Here is a 7745-nt window from a genome sequence, read left to right as displayed (position 1 = left end):
TGTGTGTGTGTGTGTGTGTGTGTGTGTGTGTATAATATATACACACCTTGCTACGTGTACTGTGTTAGGCTAACTGAGACTCGTCATTTGCACTTATATATTGTTGCTCTTTTGTTAGTTTTGACTGCTTTTATTGTCCTCATTTGTAAATCGCTTAAATGACTAAATGTAAAATGTAAATGTAAATGCAAACCAGAACAGGAAATAATTAAAGCTAACCTTAACAGGACATAACATAATGCAACCATTACAGTTGCATCATGTTTTGCATTTGTAAAACAAGGTTATTCACATTTTATTACATTTTGTACACTTTGTACTAATTTACAGACGGTGTCCTTGTGGTAGTATTATGTAATGGGGACACCTACTATTTAACAATATTCTTAATCCGACTTCATCGATTGTATGAGAACTGAACAGAGCTAGACGATGACATCACCGTTTTATCCAGAGCTGCTGTAGATGAAATTAACTAAATTAATTACTGATGATTTTAAAACAGAACTGAATCAACACTGAACTGTCTCAAGCTGAACGATGACACTATATTCTTTTACAGCTGAAACAAACTTTGCTGAATAATTTTCCTGTTATTACTGTAAAGCTGCTTTGAAACGATCTGTATTGTAAAATGTGGTATAAATAAAGGTTACTTGACTAATGAGAGTGATCGTGTTATGTTTTCAGCACTTTACACATGGACAGCCACATAACTTGATACATGAGTAGTCAAGTCAAGTCAAGTCTGCTTTATTGTCAATTCTTCCACATGTACAGCACATACACACAGAGAATTGAAATTGCGTTACTCTCAGACCCTTGGTGCATACAGATAACACTAACAGTAGAACATAAATACAGATATACAGATTAAATATAAAATACAACTATACAAATATACAAGATGGTGTGGGCCTCCGGAGCAGACCGAGATCCCGCAGCTCTTCGGCGTGCGCAGAGTTTCACTCTAAAAATGTGGTTCTGCCGACATCGAGCAGAAACTCACGACTGTATGCGCGCTTAGAGACAGATAGACGCGACGAATACGTACAAAAACACTGCGACTCACAAGAAAAAAAACACGAAAACACCTTTCTGTCGGGAGAGAGAGAAGCCGCAGCGTGTGAACGCGCCGCCATCTTGAGGTGAACATTTTAAATAGTAGGGATCCATGTAAGGATTCACAATTCACTTTTCAGAGCAGAGGTTGAACAAAGTGGATCTATGTTGCCTCAATAATATTGACAAGTATTTTTCAAGCAACATGAAATACAAATTTTTGTACAAATGCAAGTATTAAACATTACATTAGGAAAAATAATTTGTTGGAAAAGAGCCCAATCTGGATTAATTTGGATCATTAGTGATTCTGTTAATTATAACAAATGCACAGAGACTTTACAGCGTTTTAGTAAGGGGAAGAATCCAGCAAATTTGAACGTGCAAGATTACACAGTTAAGCAAATGTTAAACTGTTAAATTTTTACTAATCTCTATTATGCAAAAGTTGTTAGAATTTTTCTTCAATGTTTAATTCCTTATGATAATTTTATTTATTTTTGCACTGATATCACTGGCTCACACCTGGCCAACCCTGAAAAAAGGAACAAATGTCATCCTTCAGCTTTTCTAAATAAGAAAAGTAAATGCTTGTTAAAACAAGGTATTATGCATTCATACATTTAAATCATTGTCAAAAGGCATTAAGATGGACTATAAAAATCTATACATGTTGTAGACACAGCATTTTTTTAAATAATAAAATTACTACAGTATATGTCACTTTGTAAATTACCTTTTATATTTTGCACAACACACACATGGTGAATCCATGCCAGAGGTCTCTGTAACATTAAATCCTACACATAAACTATGAAACCACCAAGCACATTTTTCACACTGAACCTGCAGGAAAATGAGAGATGGTCAAAATGTTATCCAAGTTATGATCAAATTTATTGGAAGTGTTGGCTTTGTGCAATTTACCATGTCAGCACAATGGGTCAGGATATCATTAGCACATCTAAATAACATTTGTATGCTAAACAAAACGACAAAAAGCATTTTCCTTATTTAACTATAGGCTACAATATGTGATAGCATTTAAGGCTACTTAAACTTTACCCCAAAATCACAAAATGTGCAAATTATTCAACTTTTTATTCTTTTATAACTAAATGACTTTCTTCCTTACAGCACAAAAGGAGAAATGTAGGAAGATGGTTCACAAGCCTTTCACATTCTGTAATCGATTCACTTAAATCACTGAAAAATTACACTCAAAAATATTAATTTAGTGGATGTTACATGTATGTGGCCACTGGCCAAGCATGAAAAACAGAAGTTTTATTCAAATTTTCACTTACATATTGCCTAAAATGTGCACAAAGAGCAGACCCTTTAAAAACCTGTAAAAACTCCACAACAGATTTCTTAATTGCATAATGTCTGCATTTTGTAATAATTACATGATTTGCATGTGAGCAGAACAGAATGTAGTTAACGGAGTTAAAAGAGTTAAATATAAATTAACTGGCAACGCTCGATTCAGCACCATGGATTGCAACCTAGCACAGCGATCACCGCAGGTGCGCCTTCCAGTCATCCAGTCCTGTGGCGTCATTAAGTATACAGTAAACGGATTTGTCAGACCCAAAAGTTTTTGTAAAGAATTGCTTGTATTTTGGAAAGCAATTATGGAAGTGAAGCAGGATTTACAATTATATCATTATATATAGTGACAAGGGTCACAGAACGTCAGCTGTCACTAAATGTTTACATTTTACTCAATTCAGATAGGGCCTACATGTACAGACAAACAGAGGAAATGCATTCACTTACCACAAACCTCCAGTGGTTGTTTCTTACATTCACAGATGAAACAAGTCCACCAAAGCTTTCAAAATTAACCTGTATAGTGTGACATGAGCATGATTTTTTAATCATATGAAACTTTGTCAGATTTGTGTGTGTGTGTGTGGGGGGGGATTAACAGTTACAATGTACTTATGTTAAATGTATAGCTTACATTACACATGCCTGTTTCCATACTATACTTACATTCTTCAAACCGTGTCAAGCAACCTGGTCTCTCATCCCATTAAAAAAAAAAAATAAAATTACACTGGTGGTGTAATGACTGAGCTGGTACAGTTTCCCAGCCTTGTCATGTTTGTTAAGGATAGCCCGAATGTAACTCTCCATAACCTACTGTATATTAATAACACAGTTATAATACACATATGTATGGCTTTCAGAAAGAATAGCTTGCATATATGGATTGAAAATGTACACTTACTTACTGATGGGGTCATAGAGTGAGTAGGTCTGTGTGCCTCAAAACAATACTGAACTTGTAAGGCACAGTTTTTATCTGTGCAACAACCTGCTCACTCTTTTCTCATCGCCAGAGAGCTACAACCTGTAGATGTATTATTTGACATTATTCAGAAGAGAACCACAGGCTTAATTATTTTTTCCCATATTGAAAACAAAGCCCGAGAAACAATAACTATCTTTCAACTTGCTGTATAAAATGGTGTAAATATTATTGCATTTACTTTTCACAACTTTCATTCTATATTAAGTCAAACAGTCATCATAGGTTTTAAAAATACAGTGCAGCCATTTGAATGAAGTACAGATCCCTCCTAGTCTCGGGTTTGTTTCCTTGAAAAAAAAAAAACAACAACAACAGCAACATGGTGCTAAATTAAGCAGTCACAATTTGCACAGTCAGAGTCATTATGAATGCCACAGTTCTTATACCTCATCTGCAATTTCTCCTTCTTGAACATCTCCCGCAGTGGCTGGGAAACTGTACTTCGTTGATGTGTTTTTTTTTCTTCTGCATTTATGCTTACTCTTTGTAATGGCATATTGTCTACATGTTTTCATCTGGAAAATTGGTTTTGAAACTCAAATGAATACCCAGAACATCTTCTTTTTCACATTTTGAGCAGCAATTTTTGTATCATCTTTGACTGCATCACTGCACTTTGATGATGTCATTTTTGGTGTTGTGATTTTACCAATGTCACCTTTGTTGTACTGTTGTGGCCTGTAAAAATATTTATATAGAGACTGAAATATACACAGAATAGAGGCTATTTTATACAATTGATCCTTTTTCACAAGATATAACTTACATCTTCAGGAACAATTTCTGTAGCATCTTTGTCTATGTCACTGCACTTGGATGGTTTTTTGCAAATGTCATGCTTTTGGACTGATGCGGCCTGTAAAAAAAAAAAATCAATATAAACTAAAACGTACTAAAATTGATGCTTATTTTATATCATTTATATATTTGCATAACTCTACAATTACCCTTTGAACAACATCCTCTAGATTATGTTCAGGTTTCGTTTCTGGCATTGGCATTTCATGTGGGGCACTGAAATAGCTGAATTTTTGTTTGCCACATTTTCCTGATCGCTTAGCCCACCTCTCTTCAGCAAATGACGCATCTCTAGATTACTTCCTTGGTCGGGTAAGTGCATCTTGGGGAAGACTATTCCTCAAGATCTATTCCCTGTATCAGTCAGGTGTACATAGTGATAATGAATTCTGCTGGTCTGAGGTTACACTTTCTGCAGTGAGTGGAATTTTTCACAATCCCAAACCAATTTTCAGCATGACAGTTGGTGTCTCTTGTTTGGCATAGGTCTTCAGATGGAGATGGCAGTGTCACAGCAAAATCAACAGAATACCTTTTTAGGTCACCTAAGAGTATGCCACTACAAAGTGGGAAGATGGGCATGCAATTCTCCAAAAGGACTGTGACAATACCTGGGCAGTAATATGGATTTGGTTCATATTCCTCATGTTCTTCCTCTTCCAAAGTGTTCAGTACTGCTTCAAAGATGCATTGGAAGAGTCTACTGTAAGGAGAACCACCAGTGATTATACTAGATGATATATAATCAACTTCTCAGTTTGGGGACTCTTCTGTTGTTACTTGCATGGGTACTTCTTGATTTATTACCTTCTGCAAGAATGCTACACTGCTTGACACACTGTCTGTGACATATGAAAATTTGCTGGGTATCGTCAACACACACCGTGTTTTGCAACCTTGCAAAGACAAATATGTTTTCAAGCCTTTATCGCTGGTCATTTTAATGAGAAGTAGAAGAGACTGCTTTAATTACATGTGCTGCACACAGATGCAAAATGATCTTATTTCTGACCATTTTTTTCTGCTTTTGGCAGATCGCATACACACTTTCAAGGTATGCAAGCACTGATTCTTTGTTGAAAGACAGAAGAACTGCTTGCATTATAGACCAGCTGTAGTCTGTCTCTACACAGTGTATTTCCACAGTGGTGTAAGTGGACAATTTCAGCAAAAACTGCATGAGCCAGAATGCTATAGGTGGGACATAATGCTCTGAAGAAATCATCTCACTAACAAACAAAGGTGTGGCATCTCCTCCTCATCCTGGCAAGGTCAGAGCAGGCTTTTTTTTGGGATACTGGAGATGACACTGCCTGTTGCATTTAATACAGTACTCCTGGGGATTTTTTGTAGGCTATATCTTTTATTTAATTTTTCCTTTTTTATTTGAAATAATCAAAAATTTGTTAACTATATCATGAAATATTTCGATTCTCAAAAATGTGTAAGTACATGCATTTTGTACCTTTATAGATCATGTTAGTTGATATGTAACAGGCGATGGGCAAAGTAAACTAATGTTAGTGTAATCTACTAACTACACATAAAACCTTTCTTATTTTACTTAGGTAGGCCTACCAGATATGGGTGTCATGCCATCAAATATTTTAACACGGTTGACTTTGTATTTAACATGAATTTAATAAAAAAAAAAACATTGTAAGTTAATTATAATACTTTCATTGTAAAGAAAGAGAGCAAAGAACATTTATATTATCAAAGAACATTATCATTGAGTGACTTCAGTCTATCCAGAGTTCAAGCACTCTCAAAAACTCCCATTAAAATCACTGAAGCTGTTTACGCTGTGAAATGCAAATCTTACTTACATCGTTCGCACATCTGCACTTCGTTGTTTCTGATGAGAGAATTAATTCGCCAGAGAGCAGAATTCAGTCAGAGACGCATGCAGTGAGCAAAACTCCGGTGTTTCAGCGATGACTCATCTGAATGTCTCTGATTGGCCATTGCATTCATAAGCTCAACAGAATTATGTGTGAGTGGTTATAATGCGCAGCGCAGTAAAAACGTGTCTGTCTCTGGCTCAGCGCCAGCCAGCGAAAGCAGATTTGAATTTAGCAGCTGGTGATGTGCCGCACATCACACCGTGTGATTGAATCAATTATAAAAAATATTATTCGGCTATTTTTGTCTTTTGGAAGCTGCATTCCAAAATCCACTTGGCTCGAAAATCTGGCACGTGCCCCCTCGGTTTGAATAGGCATGACACCTCTGTCTAAAATAGTCATCCTTATTTCAGTGTAAAGGTGGGTGCCAAACGGGTCAACTTGAAAATTGTGGACACCTTCAATGACACTTCTGGCTATAGCTCCCCGCCTGATGTCACTTGCTTGTTGTAAGTGCTGATGGGATTTTTGATTGAGTATTTCACCAGAACGACACACAGCCACTGGAACGTACTGGTGTTGCATGGGTTTTCATGTGATGATGAACTTGAAACTAGCACAGCATGAAGGGAAAGTGCATTTGGCCAGCACCGTTATATAGGGATATATAACTGCAAAGATAAACTGCAGTGCTTTACAACTATAGGACAGGAAGAGCTAAATAAACTTATCACTGCATCTAAACCAACAACATGCCTGTTAGATCCTGTACCCACTAAATTACTGAAAGAGTTGTTGCCTGTAGCAGAAGAACCGCTTCTCAATATTATTAACTCGTCGTTGTCTTTAGGTCACGTCCCATTCAAGCTGGCTGTTATTAAGCCTCTTATTAAGAAACCACAACTAGATCCTAGTGAACAGGCAAATTACAGACCCATTTCAAATCTTCCGTTTTTGTCCAAAATTTTAGAAAAAGGTGTGTCTGCTCAATTGTGCTCCTTCCTGCAAAAATATTATATCTATGAAGCATTTCAGTCAGGTTTCAGGCCCCACCATAGCACAGAAACTGCACTTGTTAAAATTACAAATGACTTGCTTTTTGCATCAGACCAAGGCTGCATCTAATTGCTAGTTTTACTTGATCTTAGTGCTGAGTTCGACACTATAGATAATGACATACTCATAGATCGATTACAAAACTATACAGGTATTCAAGGGCAGGCTTTAAGATGGTTTAGATCCTACCTGTCCGATCGCTACCACTTTGTTCATTTAAATGGGGAGTCATCTCAATTATCACCAGTAATGACCTCTAGACTGGACTATTGTAATGCACTGCTAGGTGGTTGTCCTGCATCTTCAATAAACAAGCTACAGGTAGTCCAAAATGCAGCGGCTAGAGTCCTTACCAGGTCAAGAAAATATGATCATATTCCCCCAATTTTACAGTCTCTGCACTGGCTACCTATTAAGTTCCGTATCAGTTACAAAATATTATTACTTACCTTCAAGGCCCTTAATGGTTTAGCTCCTGCGTACCTAACTTGTCTTCTACCACGCTACAATCCATCACGCTCCCTAAGGTCGCAAAACTTTGGATTTTTGGTAGTACCTAGTCCACTAAAGGAGGTAGAACTTTTTCGCATTTGGCTCCCAAACTCTGGAATAGCCTTCCTGATAACGTTCGGGGTTCAGACACACTCTCTCTGTTTAAA

The sequence above is a fragment of the Sinocyclocheilus anshuiensis genome, unplaced genomic scaffold, assembly GCF_001515605.1.
Source record: "Sinocyclocheilus anshuiensis isolate Anshui unplaced genomic scaffold, SAMN03320099.WGS_v1.1 scaffold24, whole genome shotgun sequence".
Lineage (NCBI taxonomy): Eukaryota > Metazoa > Chordata > Actinopteri > Cypriniformes > Cyprinidae > Sinocyclocheilus > Sinocyclocheilus anshuiensis.
This window is presented reverse-complemented; position numbering follows the sequence as displayed.